The 22,422-nt window shown below is 45.3% G+C and overlaps 1 protein-coding gene across 1 annotated transcript in view; it reads left to right on the top strand.

Annotated features, from left to right (window-relative positions):
* The window catches only part of KIF26B (kinesin family member 26B), a 561,334-nt gene that overhangs the window by 210,839 nt on the left and 328,073 nt on the right, over positions 1-22,422 (top strand). The gene's annotated exons all lie outside the window — the stretch shown is intronic.

Genomic DNA, 22,422 nt, shown 5'->3' with positions numbered 1-22,422 from the left:
CATGCCCCCAAGTTTCCCCATAGAAATAAAAAACAGGTCTTAAATCTCCCAGGGAATCTAAAGATGATCTGATTTTGCCTGGGTGAGTTTTCTGTTGGATGAGGACTGGATTTTTACTGTAAGTGGCCTCTATCCCCTGCATCAGTGGTGTGGGAAGCAGCAGAGAGCACTGACCGTCACTGGAATAGAGAGGTGGCCACGGGCAAGGATGTATTAGTCAGAGAAGATAGTTGGTATATAGAGCAAATGATCCTAGAGAGCTCAGGTTCTTTCTCACTTAGGTCATAGGGGGTGTTTGGTGGGTGGCCTTCCGCTGTGACGTGAGGACTCAGATTTCTTCCACCAAATGTGTCACCATCTTCCAGGGGCCTCAAGAGTCCTTCACCAGACCTTCTGTAACCAGCCGGGAAATGAGGGGAGAAGGCATGTGTGGAGGATCTCACAGGAGGATTTGGGGCCCGGCTTTGCCTGGAAGGCATGTACATTGCTTACATTTTTATTCTGGGTGGATCACAAGGTCAGGAGATCGAGACCATCCTGGCTAACACGATGAAATCCCGTCTCTACTAAAATACCAAAAATTAGCCGGGCATGGGGGTGGGCGCCTATAGTCTCAGCTACTCGGGAGGCTGAGGCAGAGGAATGGTGTGAACCCGGGAGGTGGAGCTTGCAGTGAGCTGAGATCGCGCCACTGCACTCCAGCCTGGGAGACAGAGCACGAATCTGTCTCAAAAAAAAAAAAAAAAAAAAAGAATTCAGTCTCTGCCGGGCGTGGTGGCTCACACTTGTAATCCCAGCACTTTGGGAGGCTGTGGTGGGTGGATTGCTTGAGCCTAGGAGTTGAAGACCAGCCTGGGCATCATAGAGAAAACTGGTCTCTATTAAAAATACAAAAATTAGCCAAGTATGGTGGCATGCGCCTGTAGTCTCACCTACTTGGGAGGCTGAGATGGGAGAACTGCTTGAGCCCGGGAGGCAGAGGCTGCAGTGAGCTGAGATCGCACCAGTGCACTCCAGCCTGGGTGACAGAGCAAGACTCTGAATCAGGAAAAAAGAAGCGTGAGAGAGAGAGAAATAGACAGACAATTTAGTCTCTTGACCCTACCTTCCCACTGGGGAAGCTGGGGAAGCCGGTCTACCCATGAGACCAGGAGAAAAAGGAACAAGTTGAGTGAACACATAGCATAGTTTTGTTATGCTGGACAAGGTATAGGGAAACATGAAGTGAGTTAAATGTGGTTGATAAAATTCCTGGTGACTTTTTCTAGAGTGTTTGAGAGTGTTCGTGTCTCTTGCTATCTTGAAAGAAAGTGGGAAGCATTGATCATTATCCTAAGACATTAGCATTCTTGGATTGTCGAACTTTTCACTTAACTGGGTGCTTTCTAATTTACAAAATCTAACATATACATGATTTCACTGAACCCCACAGTAGGCCTATGAGGTAGGTGGGGCAGGTGTTAGATCTTCCTTTTACAGATAAGGAATATGCTGCTTAGTGAAATGGCCGCACAGCCCACGGCAGAACCAGCACTGGCTCTCCCCATACCCGGGGAGTGGCTTTGCCTACCACGGCTTCTTCCAACTTTCCTAGGCTACCCCAAAGTAAGCTGTCAACATCTTTTCCAGATATGGTTCCTTTTCAGACCTGTGTCACAAAGAAAAGAACTCATTTTACCTGCCGGGGCCTCACTGCCCCTAGACTTTTGGATAGAATTTTCTGGGATGTGTATGTAAATATAATGAGGAACCAGGGGCGTCCTGCGGGGTGCTTCACGGTCTAGTCTTGGAAGTAACCATCTAGGGCAGGAACAGAGAAGGGCTTCTTTGCATCATGGGATGATTTGCGTTTTTTTTTGTTTGCAGTTTTAAAATATACCATTTACAAAATTATAAAAAGTAACATGTTTGTTGTAAAACAAAATTTAAAATGCATGAGAAAGTTTAAATAAGACTTTAGAAGTTGATGTCACCCAGATACAAACTACGTAACATTTGGGGATACTTCCTTCTAGCATTTCATACACTTCCAATTTGTAAAATTGTGACCGGGCTCAATTCTGTGACCTGCGTTTCACTGAATCCATTGGGTCCATTTCCCCATGCCGTTACATGTTTCCCTAAAATATTCTCTTTAGCAGTAGTGTATTTCATTATATGAATATTATCCACACTATGGAGATGTCCTAATTTATTAGGTTGGTGCAAAATTCATTGCGGTTTCTATCATTACTTTCAACAGCAAAAACCACAATGACTTTTGCACCAACCTAATACATAACCAAACATCAATTAATTAGAATTTAGGTCTTTGCTACTGTAAATAAAATGCTCAGATGAACATCCTTTTACCCAGGCCATAGTTTCCACACATCCCTGGGTTGTGTGAGCCACATGCTCATGTTACACAGACAACTCACATTTCACCTTCCAGGACCCCGAAGCTCTGTGTCACACGCACATTGGCTGTGCAGCCATTTCGCTAAGCATCAGGGGCCGGTTAGAAGACTCAGCGACTGCGCCAGGGCTGATGATCGAGGACAGATGAGCATGAAACTGGTGCTTCCTATAAAATATTCAAAGTGAGGTGAAAGTTTGTGTGTAAGGTGGAAACACTGAAGATGCTGCTTCAACGGCTGGTTAGGGATTATTTGTGCGTTTCTTTTATTTGTGCAATGATTCTTTTCCTCCTCTTTCTTCCCAAACTCAGATGAAAGAGAATTCGCTGTACAAGTATTTTTTCATCTCTAACCAAGTACCAGGCACTGTGCTAGGTGGTGGGTGGGGCTGCAACCGTGGGCTGGAAACCCTGATTCCCGTCCTAAGGTCCTCACCGTGGGACAGAAGGCAGGTGAGTGCAGAGGTGAAGAGATGCCCCACTGCTTTGGGGGCATGCAGACAGGCTCCTAATCCTGCCCAATGTGGCACAACCAGATACAACCAAGATTCACACGAGCCACCAGCTTGTGGTCGTCCTGGGTACGTTATGTTGCTTCTTTCCAACTTGAGAACAGACCGATTCACGCATTTCCCCTGAGTAATAAAGGGACCAGAGGAAATCTCTCTGGGATCAAGAGATTTGGTGCCTGGCTATGAATCCGCGTCCCCTGTGTTGTGACTGTGTCGTCCTGACGCCCCGGGGTGGGGGCTCTGGGTCTGGCCAGACTGAGTGTCTCCTGTTGCGGACATCTCCCTGCAGTAAATATTGTGCAGTTTGCAGTCTAGCCAGCTCGTCAGAGATGGTTGACTGCTCTGAAAGCTGACCTCATTTTTCCTGCTCACCCGTACTCCCACTTCCCTCCCCACAAAGCAGATGGCCTCTGGATCAGTGCCAGAGCCGTTCCCTGGGCAGAGAAGCATCTAGACCTTGTCACTACCACAGGCGCAACTCCACACCCGCAGAACCCGAGCCTCTAGAAAATGACTCTTCCCTCCTGCAATTTAGATGTAGCGAGGATGCGGACAGGCCTTCCAGCAGTGAGCCTGGTGGGACCCGCGTCACGCGGGTGATAGAATGGTCCCGCGAATCCCTCAATCCCTGTGACCCACACCACTGTGTCATAATCTCCAAAGGCTGTGGTAGGAAGATTCTCGATTCTCTTTTGATATATCCTTCACATTTCTAAAGTACCTCCAGAAAGCCCAGGAACCTGTAAGCAACACAGATAAATAGGAATCGATCCAGAGAGATTTTAAAAAGAGTCATTTAGGAAGTACTGAGATGACATCAAAAACGTTGAACAAACCACAAAGATAAATCTTATTAAATACCTTAGAAATTTGATTTAATAGAAGATTATAAGATGGGCTTTCAAAGAAAGACTTTCTTCTGTTCATCTGCAGACATCTACCATAATCTATACACACAGAGAAAGCAGAAAATTCTCTAGCACAGGGGTCCGCAGACCCCAGGCCACAGATTGATATGACTCTGTGGCCTGTTAAGGAGCCAGCTGCAGAGCAGGAGGTGAGTGGCGGATGGGTGGGCATTACCTCCTGAGCTCCATCCCCTGTCAGAGCAGCAGTGCCATCAGGTTCTTCTAGGAGCGGAAACCGTATTGTGAACTGTGCACGTGAGGGATCTAGGGTGCACGCTCGTTACGAGAATCTAATGCCTGATGATCTGAGGCGGAGCAGTTTTATCCCATTTCCGCCCCCTATTTGTCTTCCATGAATCCGGTCCCAGGTGTTGAAAAGGCTGGGAATCACTGCTCTAGAATCGTCATCCTTTCTCTTACAACTTTTATTTCCGGTTTGGGGGTACATGTGCAGGTTTGTTACATGGGTAAATTGCGACTGGGGTTTGGTGTACAGATGATTTTGTCACCCAGGTAGCGAGCATAGTATTTGAGAGGTGGTTTTCCGATCCTCACCCGCCTCCCACCCTCCACCCCCAAGTAGGCCTGGTGTCTGTTGTTGCCCGTCTTTGTAGCCATGTGTAACAACCTTCATTTGACCACATGAAATTGTGACTTTGAAAGGATGTGTCTAGATTAGTTCCTTGTAATCAACTACAGATTAGTTACCTCTTTTTGAATGGCAGCTGCTTTTGCCTGATCAGCATTTTTTATAGTCAATAACTGCAGGGAAGACTGTACACACAGAATTATAGGATGTTGGTGATGTTGGTGTTAGAATGCACCTCTGTAGGATGTAGGCTTTTGCATCATGGTAGGAGATTTGGAGACAGAGTCTTATCTAGTTCAAGCCTGTAGTTCCACCAACTATTAAACCAGTTTAGAAGCTTGACATCTTAGTCTATTTCATTACCTATTAAATTCCTACCTCACAGGGTGATTATAGGGAACAATTAAGAAGAAGGTGTGAAAATATTTTATGAACTATAAAGCAGGAATACCGTATAAATTATCTATTTCAACCCTTTCATTTGCCAGAAGAGAAACCTTAGGCTGAGAGATTTGAAGCTTCTTTTGTTTAGAGTTTTCTAAATCCTAGCTGAATCCCTTTTACTAGATCACACACTCTTGGACAACAGGGACTCATTTTATTCTCATGCCCCTCACAGCAGCTAACGTGAAAATGTGGTTCTTTATTAGAGACAGCTCCTATCTCAGGGGAGCACTACAATTACTTTCTATGACTGACCATAGTTTAGGAAAGAATTCCAGGCCAAAGACCTATCTAGAACCCAAGGATTTTGGTGGAAACCACCAGTCATTCGATTCCAAGCTAATCTTTAACCTGAAGTATCTTAATGATACTTAGTAAATCCTTAGATTCAATGAAAAGAACCTAGCTGGCATTTTGATGCCACACTCAATACAGGGGCATTTGAAAGGATAGAAGGACTTTATTTCATAGAACTTCACTCAATTGACCTTGTCAAGAAAATTCAGAAGATATTAGATTAATATACAAGTAATAAATCTGTCACAGACCGTTGATAGAATCCATGTGCATTCCTTGAGTTGGAGGAAAATGCTCTCAATACAATTTTTCCTGCATTCTCTAAAAACATCCATTGGAATTAACATGAGAGATAATGCTGGACTGAACTCTGGCTGAAATCATTATGAGGTAGTCTCTATTACAGCTTTAGGAACGACCATGCCTATGAAACATAGCCATTACTGGAATTTATATTTTAAGTTATGAGCACAGTCTGGGCACGGTGGCTCATGCCTGTAATTTCAGCACTTTGGGAGGCCAAGGTGAGAACTGCTTGAGGCCAGGAGTTAGAGACCAGCCTAGACAACATAGTAAAACCCCATCTCTACAGAGAAATAAAAAATTAGCCAGGCGTGGTGGCATGCCTGTAGTCCCAGTTACTCAGGAGGATGAGGCAAGAAGATTCCTTGAGCCCAGGAGTTCCAGGCTGCAGTAAGATGTGATTGTACCACTGCCTACAACCTGGGTGACAGAGTGAGACCCAAGACCCTATCTAAAAAAAAAAAAAAAAAAAAAAAAGAAAGATATGGGCACAAAAGGATGTAAAAGCAGCACCAACCTCAAAATATATCAAGGTTTGCTAAATGGCAGGACCTCTGCAGTGCATAACACTTGCTCCTCCGAGATCAGAAGCCCTGGGGGAGCTTGGTGCTAGCGGACTTCCGAGCGCCCCTGTAGGAGGAAGGTGAGGCTCTGTGAGGCCCAAGTGCTGTTGTACTCAGAGGCTTTGCTTATAGCAGCTTCATGGAAAGCAGAAGCATGTTTTCTAGTATGGCTGATGTCGGGAGATGAGGTAGACACATGCTCTTCCCGGCCGAACCACTTTTCAAGAAGGCACGGGGTGGCTGTTTCCAGCAGGTCAGGAGTGGAGGATTTTCACCCGTGTTCTTCCCAGCTCTCGAGGGCTCATTCAGCCACTCGTGCCCTGGAACATGCAGCGCACCCCTTCCTGGGCCAGCTCTCGAGGGCTCGTTCAGCCACTCGTGCCCTGGAACATGCAGCGCACCCCTTCCTGGGCCAGCTCTCGAGGGCTCGTTCGGCCACTCGTGCCCTGGAACATGCAGCGCACCCCTTCCTGGGCCAGCACTGGGGTCACTTGCTTTCCTCTTGCCGCTGCTTCTGCCCAGCCAGGCAATAGTGTAAGATGCCACGATTAGACAAGCTATGACGTGGAAGAGATTCTGAAGACCATGGGTTTTGTTTTCTCCTGTTTATAGATGGTCAAAGGGATATTCGGTTATGTATCTTTATGCTTTTTGACAAATCATGAACGCAGGAAAGAGAATCAGTTTGTATATTCGGTCATGGACAGACATTTCTCAAGGCTAGAGTGTTCAGGGTGAAATTCCAAAAGGGTAGTCACAGCTTATGATTATGGATGGGGTCGTGGTCTGAAGGGAGCACCCAGACTTCATTGGGAAAATTCAAAAATACGTTCAATCTGGGCATTTGCTTGGTGTGGTAGACTGAAGAGGGGCCCCCCAATGATGCCCACACCCTGATCCCCACAATCTGTGGATGTCTTACCTTACACAGTACAAGGGCCTTTGCAGATGTGGTTAAGTTAAGGAGCTGGAGATGGGGGGTCATTTAATTTAATTTAATTTTTTTTTTTTTTTTGAGACGGAGTCTCGCTCTGCCACCCAGGCTGGAGTGCAATGGCGCGATCTCGGCTCACTGCAACTTCCACCTCCCAGGTTCAAGCGATTCTCCTGCCTCAGCCTTGGGATTACAGGCATGGACCACCATGTCTGGCTAATTTTTGTATTTTTAGTAGAGATGAGATTTCACCATGTTGTCCAGGCTGGTCTCAAACTCCTGAGCTCAGGTGATCTGCCTGCCTCAGCCTCCCAAAGTGCTGGGATTACAGGCATGAGTCACCACATCTGGCCAAGGAGATCATTTTAGACTATCTGGGTGGACTCAATGTAATTACAAAGATCCTTAAAGAGGGAGGCAGGAGGATCAGAACCAGAGAGAGGAGATGGAAGGATAGAAGCAGAGGTCAGAGGGGAGAGAGATTCAAATCTGTTGGCTTTGATGATGGAAGAAGGAGCCTCTAGAAGCTGGGTAAGGCAAGGGTCTGATTCTCCCCTAGAGCCTCCAGAAGAACCCTGCAGGGCCATTTTTGAGTTCCGGTCTCCAGAACTTTAAGAGGATACGTTTATGTTGTTTGAAGCTGCTCAATGTGTGCTATTTTGCTTCAGCAGCAATAGGAGGCTATTACACCTGGTGAGCCTTTGGCTAACCGAAAAGCTTGGTAAGGAGAAGGGGGATGGGGTCTACAGACCAAGGAGTCCCTGCAGAAACCTGCAGGACAGCCAAGAACGTGGGCTTTGCATCTCACACAACAAACCCCATTACCCTGCGGGTCGGCCGGCCCATGCACAAGTCAGATTCTTTCATTTGGGTGCCTCCGCAGAATGAGAGGTTACTCATACTGCACCGCCGGTTTTCGATTATCTCAGATTTCCCTATTGTTGTAGAATCATAATAACCAGCACACCACAGCCACTCTCCATTGGTAGCTAGTAATTACAGTTACATAAGGCTCATACTGTTGAAACTGCGGAAATCATTCCAAGCTGGGGGTGGGAGGATGGAAGGAACCGGAGGGGAAGGAGCCTTCACTGAATTTCGTGTAGAAGGAATTCATCTTGGCTAGAGGGCCTTTTGATCTGATAGAAGGAGATTTCACAGAACTGCCCCGGCAGTAATTCTTCCCTCATCTGGTAAAAATCTTCATAATGCCTGCACTTGGGTGCACTTTGGAAGTTGTAGAGCAGCGTGTAAGTGTGTGCTGGTATCGCATTTTATCTGGTAGGCAGAAGACAGTCAATGGGGATTTCGGAGCAGGGGAAGGGGAAGATTTCTTTGCCTGAAAGCAGGAATTCTCAATTTTGGCTTCACACTAGAATTACTTGGGAGATTAAAAAAAAAAAAAAATCCTAATGCCTAAGCCACACCCCAGACAAATTAAATGAGAGTATCTGCAGGTGGGACCGAGGCCTTGGTTTGAACTTGGCCAAGGCCAAGAACCACAGCGTTAAGAAAGAATTTATCTGGCGCTGGCACAATAGGTACAGGGAAGAGGACAATGAATGTATGTGGATAGATGAGTGAGAGGCTGAGAGACAGGTGTTTGTTTCTTACGACTGCCATCACAACTTACTACTAACTATGTGGCTTTATTTTTTTATTTTTTGAAACTGAGTCCTGCTCTGTCGCCCAAGCTGGAGTGCAGTGGCGCAGTCTTGGCTCACTGCAACCTCCGCCTCCTAGGTTGAAGTGATTCTCCTGCCTCAGACTCCTGAGTAGCTGGGTTTACAGGTATGTGCCACCACACCCAGCTAATTTTTGTACTTTTAGTAGAAAAATTGTCCAGTAGGATCTCATCTCAATCCTTAACTATTGTATGGGTGCAAAAGCAATTGTGGGTTTTGCCATTAAAAATAATAGCAATCTCTGCAATTACTTTTGCAACTATCTAATAATTACATCTGCAAAGACCCTGTTTCCAAATAAGGTCACATTCTAAATAGACAGACAGATAGGTAACTAGCTAGCTAGATAAGACAGATAAATAAAAAGGAGAAAAGTGAAGTTGGAGTGCAGAGGTGAAAGGTATATGTGGGCTTTTTCCTTGCTGAACCGCTTCTGAAGAAGGAGCAGATACAGCATCCACGGCTGGTCAGCAGTGGGGGATTCCCATGCACGTTCTTTGCTTGGAGGAAAAAAGGGCACCAGTGGAAAAGAGAAAACCAGGCCAAGCAGAGAGAGGGAGGGACGTGTCATATCTGCATACATCCTTACACTGGAGGGGAACCTCTCCAGAGCCAGACAAAATGAAAAAATACTCAGGGACAAAGTCAGTGATCAACCTACACGCGTGGGCTTTTCGTAGAATAACAGCCTCAGGCTCTTCTGAACTCACAGAATACCTTATAAGTCATTTGTGCTTTCACAACTACAGGCATAAACGTAAACAGCACTTCTTGGACCATCACCTGAGAGCAGATAAATTTAAGTTGTGAGCCTCATCGGACTGATGCTGGGGGAGCCTTGTTCCTTCTCTACTGACCAAGCTGATAGTTTGGTCTGTATTTTTTGCTTTTATCTGTAGTAACCTATCAAGGCTCCAAAAACAGGCTAGAAACACTTGGTAAGATGCTGTGTGCCTTAAAGAGGAATTTCTTGGTTACTATTAATAGTTACCATCCCCCCCCTTTTTGATGTGGGTGAGAGGGGTTAGGTGGGGAGGGGTGGTGGGAATGTGGCTATTATCACCCAAGCAAGGGAGGAGTTATTTTCCCCTCCCAGGCAAACCTTGGGTCAAGGGCAGAGCTGAGCATTGCTGCACAGGGGGTAAAATAGGTGAGAGAGAAGATTGCCTAGATGTAGATGCTTTTCACAGTTATCTTGTAGAGGGCTGCCCACATCCTTTCTCACTCAGCCACCCTCCCAGACCTTGTTCCCTCAGGCTGAATTTTCAGTTTCCTATGGGTTGAAGAAAAGAGCCAGGGAGTATCCAGGCTCCATAGTGAGCTGGCCAAGGGGAAAACGACAGCTACTGCTCTTTTTCATTTTAATGACAAATAAAACAGATCGTTTTAGAAACTCAGAGGCTGATACTCATCCATGATTTTATCCAAGTCTCACACAACGAGAGGTTGGGGTCATGCTGGATTTGCTGCTCATGCACCAGAAATAAAACACCAGCTTCCTTGCTGACTGTGTGACCTCGAGCGGGCTTCTTAACTGCTGTGTGCCTGAATGTTCTCCTCTGCAGAGTGGAAACTTCCAGAGCTGTTATGGTATCATGTGAGAGGGTGTGAGTTGCACACTTAGCACTGTGCGTGACACGTGGCAACTTCTCCGTTAAGTTCATTGAATTCCTTGAGTGACATTTCTTTTACTTAACTCGAGTTCACGTGACTCAAATTAAATGGATCAGGACCCTCTTTTCCATTGTGAGAGCCAGTGGTAGATGAAAAAACATCACCAATTCCATAAAGTGAGTATCAAGCACATAAAATAAATGTTATCATGCACCTCCGAAAACATTCCCTCCTCGACATATTTGCCAAAAAATCCACTTTCCATATGTACATCACATCTCATGTGAGAATGCCGCATTTTAAGTAGACGTGATCTCATTTTATCATTAGTGAATTAACAAAATACTGAAAGGCTCATTGACCAGCTTTCCCCCGTATTTGGGGACCTTTCTAAGGGAGGAGAGAAAGCAGCAAATAGATTCGAATCATTTAGAATTTTACAGTGTAGTGGAGAGGTCACATTTAAAATAACCCAAACAAGTCAAACTTTATTATTTTGGAATTCATTTGAAATATCAAGTAATTCAGTCCTAGTTTATGATCCTTTTTTTTTTGTTTTGTGATTCTTATTGAACTCTTTGAAACACAGGACTCAGCCCTTTCATTCTTGGTTTCCTTATTTATATGCTTATGGTATACTATTAATACATTTGCTTTCTTATTCTTTTATGTATTTATAAAATATAAACATTTCTTGGCTGGGCAGGGTGGCTCACTCCTGTAATCCCAGCACTTTGGGAGGCTGAGGTGGGCAGATCACAAGGTCAGGAGATCGAGACCATCCTGGCTAACACGGTGAAACCCCGTCGCTACTAAAAATACAAAAAATTAGCCAGGTGTGGTGACGGGCGCCTGTAGTCCCAGCTACTCGGGAGGCTGAGGCAGGAGAATGGCATGAACCTGGGAGGCAGAGCTTGCAGTGAGCCGAGATTGCGCCACTGCACTCCAGCCTGGGTGACAGAGTGTGACTCTGAATAAAAATAAATAAATAAATAAATAAATACATACATACATACATACAAATAAATGTTTCTTTTAAAATTATTATATAATTTGCAAGTTTTTATAAATTGGAAAATTGAAATGTCCTCAGCTGGGCGTGGTGGCTTACGCCTGTAATCCCAGCACTTTGGGAGGCTGAGACGGGTGGATCACCTGAGGGCAGGAATTCAAGACCAGCCTGGCTAAGATGCTAAAACCCTGTCTCTACTAAAAACACAAAAATTAGCTGGGCATGGTGGCATGCAACTGTCATCCCAGCTACTCGGGAGGCTGAGGCAGGAGAATCGCTTAAACCTGGGCAGCAGAGGCTGCTGTGAGCCGAGATTGCACCACTGCACTCCAGCCTGGGCAACAGAGCAAGACTCCATCTTAAAAAAAAAAAAAAAAAAGTCCTCACCCACCCCACCCCAGACATACACCTAATTCATTGGTAATTGAGATTTTACTGTGCTAACAGTCTTTAGTGTGATGAATTAGCATGCCTCTATCTTATAGAGGTATTTGTGAGGATTAATGAGTCATATATATCATATGCTTAAGTCACACCGAGGGAGTCATTTAGGTGTTGAGAAGCATATTAGTCACGACTTTTGGGACTCTGGAGACTTGGTCCATTTCTGCTGCACCACTAGCCCCAAGGAGTTAACATATCCCTCTGTTGCTCATCTGAGAGCCTGGGCATGACCGAGACACTGGGGTGAAAAACAGATTCCATATGAAAAGCAAAGACAGCAGCATCCACATCTGTATAGAAGGCTGTGACTGGGAGTTGTCTAATTAGATGACTCATCTGAGCCAGCCTGATGGTTTCCATCACCTTCACTAGGCTGTTCCCCACCATCCATTAGGCTGCGAGGCACTGTGGCCGGGAAGGTTGACCCCACCCGCTTGTTCATGACGTGCTCCCTTTTGGTTCAAGCAAACAAACATGGTCGGAAGCAAGACTAGAAGGCAGCCCTCATGAATTACAAATGACAAAACTGAGGTCCAGGCCTGTCAGGTGACCTGTGGCAGGTCACGTGGCTGGGAAGTGACAGCAGTGGGAGTCAAACTCAGGTCTCCCGTGCACCTGCCCCTGCCCCTGCCCCTCTCTGGAGGGAAGGGCACCCATTCCTCAGATAGGTCAGATTTGCAGGCCTCCGGGAGAGGGTCACCTACCACACACACTCCTGATGTGATTCCTTTGGGGGCAATTTGGGGAGCCTAGGACTTCCAAGCCGGGTTTCATGTCTTATTCCTCTGCACAGCAATGTAGCACTCAATGCACTGTGTTGTATCTCCTCCCTGGGAGGTGTGGAGGTTGGTGGGGTTAAAACCGAAAGACAGAGATAGGTCAAAAAATGGAAAAAAAAAAAAAAGGGCTGTGTGGGCAAATGCTGCCATCTAGTGAGACATACTTTGGCCAACCTAAGAAGCCGAATGGCCCTGGTAGAATCCCGCCATAAAGTATTTCAATGTCCTAAGCTTCATAAGAGGAGACAGGCCCATCTCCCTGTCAGTAACATGGTCTTTAACAGAGTAGTGAAGGGTTAACTTCGGTGTCCCAACATCTCTCCTTCAGCAAGGACCCGTGGCTGAACAGGTCTTCCGTGAGGATGGAGCTTGGTTTCAGCCTGGTAGAAAGACCACACAGATCTGCGTGTCAGTTCTGGCTCACCTACCGATGGGCTGAGGAATGTTTGTTGTTGTTGTTGTTGTTGTTTTAATTGTGGTAAAATATGCCTCATACAAAAAAATGTGTCATTTGAATCATGTTTAAGTGTGCAGTTCATCAAGCTTGTCCTGCCCGCAGCCTGCAGGCTACGTGAGGCCCAGGATGGCTTTGAAAACAGCGCAACGCAAGTTCGTGAATTTTCTTAAAATGTGATGGGATGTTTTTGGTGATTTCTTTTTGCGTTTTAACTCATCAGCTGTCATTAGTGTCAGTGTTTTTTAAGTGTGGCCTAAGACAGTTCTTCTCCCAGTGTGGCCCAGGGAAGCCGAAAGATTGGACACCCCTGAGTCTTCCATGGCGTTAGGTACATTCGCGTGACTGCAGCCATCACCACCATCCACCTCCAGAATGCTCTGCATCTCCCCAGACTGAAACTCTGCACCTTTCAACAGCCATCACCACCATCCACCTCCAGAACGCTCTGCATCTCCCCAGACTGAAACTCTGCACCTTTCAACACTCACTGCCCATTCTCCCTCCCACCAGCCCCTGGCAACCACCTTTCCACTTTGTCTCCACGAATCCGACTGCTCCACGTACCTCATATAAGTGGGATCATACAGAACTTCTCCTTTGGTTAATGGCCTGTTGCACTTGGCATAATGTCCTCAAGTTTCATCCGTATTGTGTCATATGTCAGAATTGCCTTCCTTTTAAAGGCTGAATAGTATGCTGGTGTATGTCCATACCACAGTTTGTTTATCCATTAATGTGTCAACATGAGTTGCTTCCACCTCTTGGTTCTTGTGAAGAATTCTGCTGTGAACGTGGGTATGCACATGTTTCTTTGAGACCTTGCTTTCAATTCTTTTGGATATATCCAGCAGTAGAACAGCTAGGTCATATGGTGGTTCTGTTTTTAATTTGTTGAGGAACTGCCATACTGTTTTCCATAGTAGTGGCCCCATTTTAGACTCCCACCAAGAATGCATACGGGTCCCAGTTTCTCCACATCCTCCCCAATGCGTGTTTCCTCTTCACAGTAGCCATCCTAACGGGTGTGAGATGGCATCTCATTGTGGTTTGGATCTGCGTTTCCCTCATTATTAGTGATGCTGAGCATCTTTTCGTGCCTCTTGGCCATTGGTAAGCTGAGTAATATTTGGTAAATTAGTTGATCACTCAGAGCCTCAATTTCCTCTTCTACAGAATGGGGATAGTATCTATCCCCTAGTATAGTATCTATGGCCTAAGATTGCTGTGAAGATTAAGTTCATTATTCTAAAAGAAATAAATTGTTTTTAGTTCTGTGCACTAAGCACAGGGGTTTGTGTGTGTGTGTGTGTGTTTTGTTTTTTGTTTTGTTTTGTTTTTGAGACGGAGTTTTGCTCTTGTTGCACAGGCTGCAGTGCAATGGTGCAATCTCAGCTCACCACCTCCGCCTCCTGGGTTCAAGCGATTCTCCTGCCTCAGCCTCCCGAGTAGCTGGAATTACAGGCATGCGCCACCATGCCCGGCTAATTTTGTATTTTTAGTAGAGACGAGGTTTCTCCATGTTGGTCAAGCTGGTCTCGAACTCCCGACCTCAGGTGATCTGCCCACCTCGGCCTCCCAAAGTGCTGGGATTACAGGTGTGAGCCACTGTGCCTGGCTAGCACTGGTTTTAAATTATATATATATATATATTCTATATTTATATATATAAATTATTTTGTATATGTCACACATTTTACTAAATATATACTTACATATATTTATATATAATTTATATATAATTTTAAATAAATGGAATATATATTTTATACACACACACACACACACACACACACACACACACATATATATATATAGAGAGAGAGAGAGAGAGAGAGAGGCACAGAATCTGACCTGAGAAGCTCTATAAAGCCAACCTGCACAGATTACTCACAGAGCATGGCTCTCTGCTCATTGCAGCCCGAAAACAACACATTTAAAGGTGAGGCAGACATACCTAAAATAATTAACATGCCCCTGAAAAAGAGTGGTGGAATTGGTGAATTTGGAAAATCAAGGCACCCCTCATGTCTGAACACAGTATCCGTCTGTTTTTTAGCAGTAATCTCATGATGAATATCCTGAACATAGCCTTCGTGCAGGGCCCACTCTGCAGCTTAGAGATTCATTCCCAGCCTACTTCAAAGGCAGCTGAGACTGTGTATTGGAGTTTCTGTTCAAGACAACGATTTCTTGTTTTCCTCTGAAGACAGATTGTACTTTCTCATGTAAATAGCCTTTTTGATAGAAAGCAGGTGCTTCCAGGGATTAACTGCTGCTATTAGGCTAGGTGGCCCACTCTCTCCAAACACTCTGTTCAAACGGCCAGTGCTTCATCATAGTTTATGAAACTGCAACTTAGAAGCAGCAGCCACTTTGTTGAGTTCATTAGGAGGTAAGAGAAGGGTCGGTATGGAGAAATGAAAGTTCTTGCACACAAATAATGAGTAGAAAAGATGAATGGTGGTTGCCGGTGCTTTCTGAACAAAATGAGGGCAAGGGGTGCTGTCCACTAATAAGTGTCATTTAGAGCCTTTATTCTTCTAGAAAAAGGGCTGCCGATCTCTCCACTGAGAAGGTGATTTGCCGACTCGTTACTGAACGTGTGCCTGGGTTGCTAAAACTCGCAGAAAGTGTATCAGCTGTTGAAATGGCCTTCCCTTGGGGAAAACTGTGCAGGCAACAAAGAGAGTACAAAACACGAAAATCTTAATTCCGTTCCCTCTTCTGCCACTTTCAGTATGACCTTGGGCAGGTTTTCCACCTGCACAGAGAAAAACTGAAGCCCCACGCTGCCCCTGTTTTCTCAGCCTGGAGCAGATGCCTTTGAGCAGCTACCGCTTCCCGTTCCCCTGACGGTGTGCTGCGGCTTACGACGCTGGTTTTCTCTCCAAAGTTACCACGTCCACGGTCTCTCAGCTTTGGGGGCCGTCTGTGAATATCACTAACTTACTACTACAGTAACAAAAATAGTAATTGTAGCTACCACTTGGGTACTTACCCTATGCCAGGCACTGTGCTGAGGGCTTCGTGTGTTTTAATGCATTCAAGCTTCATAGCATTCCTATGAAGTAAGTATATTATTCCCATTTTAATTAGTTGGTTAATTAATTCATCAAGACAGGATCTTTTTCTGTTGCCCAGCTGGATAGTGTGGTGCGATGGCGGCTCACTGCCATCTCGAACTCCTAGGCTCAAGTGGTTGTCCCTCTTTTACGTCCCGCAGTGCTGGATTACAAGCTTGAGCCACCATGCCTGGCCCATTCTCATTTTAAAGATAAGGAAAATGAGGTACAAGTTGATAAAAACAGACAGTACCTCACCACTGGCATGGAGGAATCACATATTTATGGAGTCCTAAACATTTAATCCACAACGGTTTTATTGAGCATTGACTTTGTTATTGGTTGAAATTAAGAAGACTGGTAAATACCATGAGCTAATAAAACGTTTTATGTTAATGGTGAACTTGTTTAGGGGATCTGGTTTTGTCTGACTCGAGACGTTAAGGATATATGTGTAGGTTTAGGTAAGAATATGTATTTGGTTTTAGACTGCTCATATTAAGTTTTGTAGTCCTCAGCCTGAATTCACCTCACATCTCCCCGCACATCTTATGTCTTTTTTCTTTCGTCTTTTTGCGTTAAATTACAGCATCACCTGTTGATCATTCTATGACCTAATCATCTAGCTTGTAAATTATTCATACTTTTCCCCTCACCTCACCCCTCTTTTGGATTTTATCCATTTATTTGCATCTCGGAGAATAGGTGGGCAACAGAAATAAAAGGACTCGGTGAAAATCAGTTCATTCTGTCATTTATTGGCAACTTACCCAACAGGTTTGGCAGAAAAGAAAATGGGAACTAAAATAGAGTAATTAAAAAGAAAGTCACTTATTTGAACATTGCAAATCTTTCTACCTCTTCTAAGTAGAAATTAATTAGCTCCTAACAGCTAACTAATAAGACTAAGTGGAAAATAGACCAGTGCAACATTTGAGGTTAATTGGTACAAATATATTGATTACAGTAACTAGTCATTAAATGTTTTATAAGGTATACATGCTGCTAGCGTAATCGCTCTATGGACATCATCTACTGAGTGCGCGGATGCCATAAACACATCATGCTTGGAACCACTCGTTTAATGCAAATCAAAACCACAATGAGATACCATCTCACACCAGTTGGAATGGCGATCATTAAAAAGTCAGGAAACAACAGGTGCTGGAGAGGATGTGGAGAAATAGGAACACTTTTACACTGTTGGTGAGACTGTAAACTAGTTCAACCATTGTGGAAGACAGTGTGCCTATTCCTCAAGGATCTAGAACTAGAAATACCATTTGACCCAGCCATCCCATTACTGGGTATATACCCAAAGGATTATAAATCATGCTGCTATAAATACACACACACATGTATGTTTAATGCGGCACTATTCACAATAGCAAAGACTTGGAACCAACCCAAATTTTGGTTGAGCAAACTATCGCAAGAACAGAAAACCAAACACCACATGTTCTCACTCATAGGTGGGAACTGAACAATGAGATCACTTGGACACATGGTGGGGAACATCACATACCTTGGCCTGTCGTGGGGTGGGGGGAGGGGGGAGGGATAGCATTAGGAGATGTACCTAATGTAAATGACAAGTTAATGGGTGCAGCACACCAACATGCACATGTATACATATGTAACAAACCTGCACGTTGTGCACATGTACCCTAGAACTTAAAGTATAATAATAATAATAATAAAGAACCATGCATTTAAACGCTCTCTGGAATACTTTCACATTGCAGCGCCCTGAATCTACATGCCTGTTTGTTATCACTGGGAGGGCAGCTCTGGGGTCAGGATTATAAAGAGATGGAAAGAAGAGCAAATCTGGGGCGGCATGGAGCTGTCATGAAAATGGTATTTTTGGGAGCTGGGGAAGAGGCAGAGAAGGAAGGGAAAACATTTAAAAAGGGCAAAGCATGGGCTTCATCCCTTAGCTCTACATACACGGCCCTTAGTAGTTAGGCGACGTGAAGCCACGTGTACTCAGGCAGGTAGTGGGGAAGGCTGTTTCTCCAACAGATGGAGAGAAGGAGGTGGGCAGACCGCTGGCTTAGGAGGAAGATAGCAGCAGAAGGGTTGCGTGTGCGAAGGCAGGTGCCACAGATATTTAGAACGAAGCCCAAAGTCCTTGCAGATTGGTTGGATGTGGGAGAAGAGAGAGGATGGTGAGGCTGATGTGGGAGAAGAGAGAGGATGGTGAGGCTGATGTGGGAGAAGAGAGAGGATGGTGAGGCTGATACTCTGGTTTCTGTGCTGGGTGTTGCGTGGACGGTGAACTATTAACCGGAGCAGAGAAAGTCTAAAGAATAAGGCTGAGCAGACGAGGGAAGAGTTCCGTTTTGGGCACATAGGCTCTGGGGCGTCTGTGGGGCTGTCCCGTGCGGGACAGATGTGCGTGGGCATCTGGTCAGAGGCAAGGCTTCATTGTGCGTCGGAAGTGGGTACAGATGAGCCTCATGGGTCAGAGATTCTACAGCTAAAGTTTAAAGTTCTTCTGGATCCTCTCCACGGTACCACTGTCTTGTCAATACTGTAACAGACATGAGCTGTGTTACCATGTTCTGGCCGCTGTATAGGGTCACACAAGGATTCATTCATTCAGCAGACACGAAGCAGGCCTTGTGCTCATTCCTGAGGACGCAAAGGACCATGCGTCCGACGCTTGAGGTAGGGCTCTGCCTGTAACCGGTGTGTCTTGGTGTAGGGAAATCAGAGGGGGCAGTTGGCTGTTCTAATTGCCTTTTCTTGATCTGCTCTAACGTGTGTCTGGGATGGGAGGCAGCTTAATGATGCTCCTTTAAAAAAAAAAAGTTCGTTAATTATTTATTATATATCAACACATTGTAGTTATATAGATATTTATGGGGTACAATATGGTATTATGATTTTTGAATACTCTATGAAATGATTAAATGAATTACCGTATCCATCACCTCAGATATTTAACTTTTTTAGTGTTAAAAACATTAGAAAATTATCAACTTAAGCTGGGCCCGATGGCTCACGCCTGTAATCCCAGCACTTTGGGCGCATCACCTGAGGTCAGGAGTTCAAGACCAGCCTGGCCAACATGGTGAAACCCTGTCTCTACTAAAAATACAAAACTTGGCCGGGTGTGGTGGCTCAAGCCTGTAATCCCAGCACTTTGGGAGGCCGAGACGGGCGGATCACGAGGTCAGGAGATCGAGATCATCCTGGCTAAAACGGTGAAACCCCGTCTCTACTAAAAAAAAAATACAAAAAAAAACTAGCCGGGCAAGGTGGCGGGTGCCTGTAGTCCCAGCTACTCGGGAGGCTGAGGCAGGAGAATGGCGTAAACCCGGGAGGCAGAGCTTGCAGTGAGCTGAGATCCGGCCACTGCACTCCAGCCTGGGCGACAGAGCGAGACTCTGTCTCAAAAAAAAAATAAATAAATAAAATAAAATAAATAAAAAATAAAAAACTTAACCGGGCATTGTGGCACGCACCTGTAATCCCAGCTACTCAGGAGGCTGAGACAGGAGAATCGCTTGAACCTGGGAGGTGGAGGTTGCAGTGAACTGAGATTGCACCACTGCACTCCAGCCTGGGCCACAGAGCAAGACTCTGTCTCAAAAAAAAAAAAAAAAGAAAATTATCAATTTAGCAATATTGAAATGCACAGCACTCAATTATTAGCTATATTCAGCGTGCTGTGTAATTGATCTAAAAAAAAAAAAAAACACACACACACACTCAGATTTATTCTTCCTAACTGAGGCTTCATACCCTTTGAGCCTAGTGACTCCGGTGCCTTGATGGGGGCCGAGGGCTCTGACCCAGGCTCTGCTGAGCGATGGGGGAGATCGCTTCTGGAGTCTTCTGGAGTCAGGGCTGGAGGGTTCCAGCTGCCCATCTGGGTTGCCACTCTCCTCCACTGTGGAGGAGAGCTAGATGTTGACCACCCACCATATGGAATGTGTTTGCCCCCCCTCACATCTCGGTCATGGTGTGGGTAAACACAGCGAGGCTCAGAGGGCTCCAGGAACCTGGTTTCAAGATCGCCATTAGCATCGTTTCCTCCTTAAGCAACCTCCTATTTACAGCTCTCCATTGATAAGATATGCAATGAACAACTTCATCGGGTTAAACTGCAGCAAATGTCACCACTTATTTTGTCACTCTCTGATCCTGGGGGGAGAAAAGCAGTGCAGCATAAAACATTGAACTATTTATTAAGCATTTAGTTCATTCAATGTTTTTGGATGCCCACCACGTGCCAGGTGTTTGCGGCTGGGGGGACAAAGATGAGATAGGCTTAGTCCTTCTCTTGAGGGATCTCACCAAGCGCAGTGTTTGGTGATGCAGGTCACACTGGGGACATGCCATGGCAGGGGCACAGATGTCAGCTGGAGGAGCAGAGACGAAGGCCAGATACAAATTCCCCTGGGTATCTGAAAGAATGCTTCGTAGCTTTGAATGAGATGAACTGTTTATAGGAATGGTAATCCAGAAACAAATACTAAATATTGTATGGTAGGGTGAACTAGAGGCTGTATTATCTGATCTAGCTCCTTTTTTTTTTTTTTTTTGAGAGAGAGAGTCTCGCTCCTGTCACACAGGCTGGAGTGCAGTGGCAGGATCTCTGCTCACTGCAACCTCTGCCTCCCAGGTTCAAGCGATTCTTCTGGCTCAGCATCCCAAGTAGCTGGCCCTACTGATGCCTGTCACCCTACCTGGCAAATTTTAGTATTTTTAGTAGAGATGGGGTTTCACCATGTTGGCCAGGCTGGTCTCAAACTCCTGACCTCAGGTGATCCACTGCCTCGGCCTCCCAAAGTCCTGGGATTACAGGCGTGAGCCACCGCACCCAGCCCTGATCTAACTCTTGATTCCTGCTTTATAACTATTCATCAGACTGGGCAACATAGTAAGAACCCGATTATCAAAAAAAAAACAAAAAACAAACAACAACAACAACAACAACAAAAACAAACTAGCCAGGCTTGGTGGCACATGGCTGTGGTCCAGTGCTTTGGGAGGCTGGGGTGAGAGGGTCGCTTGAGCCTGGAGGTCTAGACTGCAGTGAGCTATGATCATGCCATTGCACTCCAGCCTAGACAACAGGGTGAGACCCTATCTCAGAAAACACCCCAACAAACAAAAAAATCCCCTCTATTTCTGCTTCCCTTATATGCACAATACCAGCAGCAGGCAGGGCTGCTCTGACACCTGCCCAAAGTGTAACTGGACGTCTGTGTGGACTCATGGAGTCTGGGGAGAATAGGAAGGCGTCAAGGCTAAGTACAGGTCCCATCTCTCTCCCTCATCCACTTCCCCCAACCTCTGGTCATTCACCAGGAAATGTTCACAGTCCTGGGCTGCGGTTACTAACTTTGGTCTCATGTGTGCTTCTATTTTTGAGGCCAGAATAGGCCATTTTGAAACCCGGAGTTACAAAGTCCTCTGGTTCCAGCCTTCCCCTTAGGAAACCGAGCAGCATAGTCACAACCTGTATCCCTGGCGGCTCTTCAGTGCTCATCTCTGTGAGTCGAGCGTTGTCTTCAGAAGTGACGTGGAAGCTATTGTGACAGAGATGTTTTGGGTCAGAAACTTTCCATTAGTATTTGGAAAGAGTTGATCTCATTGGAGAAAGGACCATGATATGAACATGTCAGTTTTTTTGGTTGTAGTATTTTTTTAAAAAAACGTTCTAAGGAGAAGATTTACACGACCACTTTCTTTCCGGACGGATACTTCTTCCTGGAGGGAAGGAATAGGAAAAGTATATAAAACAGCTCACATGGAATATATTTTTCCTTTGATGAAAAGTGAAACTAAAGTACCACTTGCAGTATGCACTTTTAATTACTGGAGCAAAAGCCGCTACTTGCAATGCTAAACTACTTGCAATGCTAAACTACTTGCAATGCTAAGTCACATCAACTCCTGGTCCTGATTGGCCCAGATTTCCTCTTTTATTCTCATCTTGCACATACAATGCTGTTAGCATTTATTGCCGTGTTTGAAAACTGCCAAGATAATGACTATGTTAATTAATCTGGCCCAGGATATTTTCACCATAAACAGGAGCGTGACTGAGTAGATCCCTCGTTCCTTCCACATCTGTCTCCCGCCTTCCCTAGAGAGAAGTGAATCTAAGTCATGCTGGCAAGATGGTGCCTAAACTGCACCTCAAGGGGGAAAGGGCTAACAGCCCTCCTCCCATAGCCCTTTCAACACTGTGATCAATCTGACCCTTACATTCAATTTGTCTAGAATTGTATTTCTATTAGGAGTGCTGCTCTGAGCCTACTGGGCGGAAGACACCCAATTGGTGGGTTGTCTCTGAACACTGGACCAGCCGAAGGAATATTTCAAGGAAAGTCGGGGTGAGATTTGAAGAGTGCGCACCTTCACCTAAAGCCAGTCTCCTGTAATTGACTCTGGGACAGTA

The sequence above is a fragment of the Macaca fascicularis genome, chromosome 1 (assembly GCF_037993035.2).
Source record: "Macaca fascicularis isolate 582-1 chromosome 1, T2T-MFA8v1.1".
Lineage (NCBI taxonomy): Eukaryota > Metazoa > Chordata > Mammalia > Primates > Cercopithecidae > Macaca > Macaca fascicularis.
Note: the sequence above shows the minus strand (reverse complement) of the source record. Positions and strands in the feature narration are given on the sequence as shown.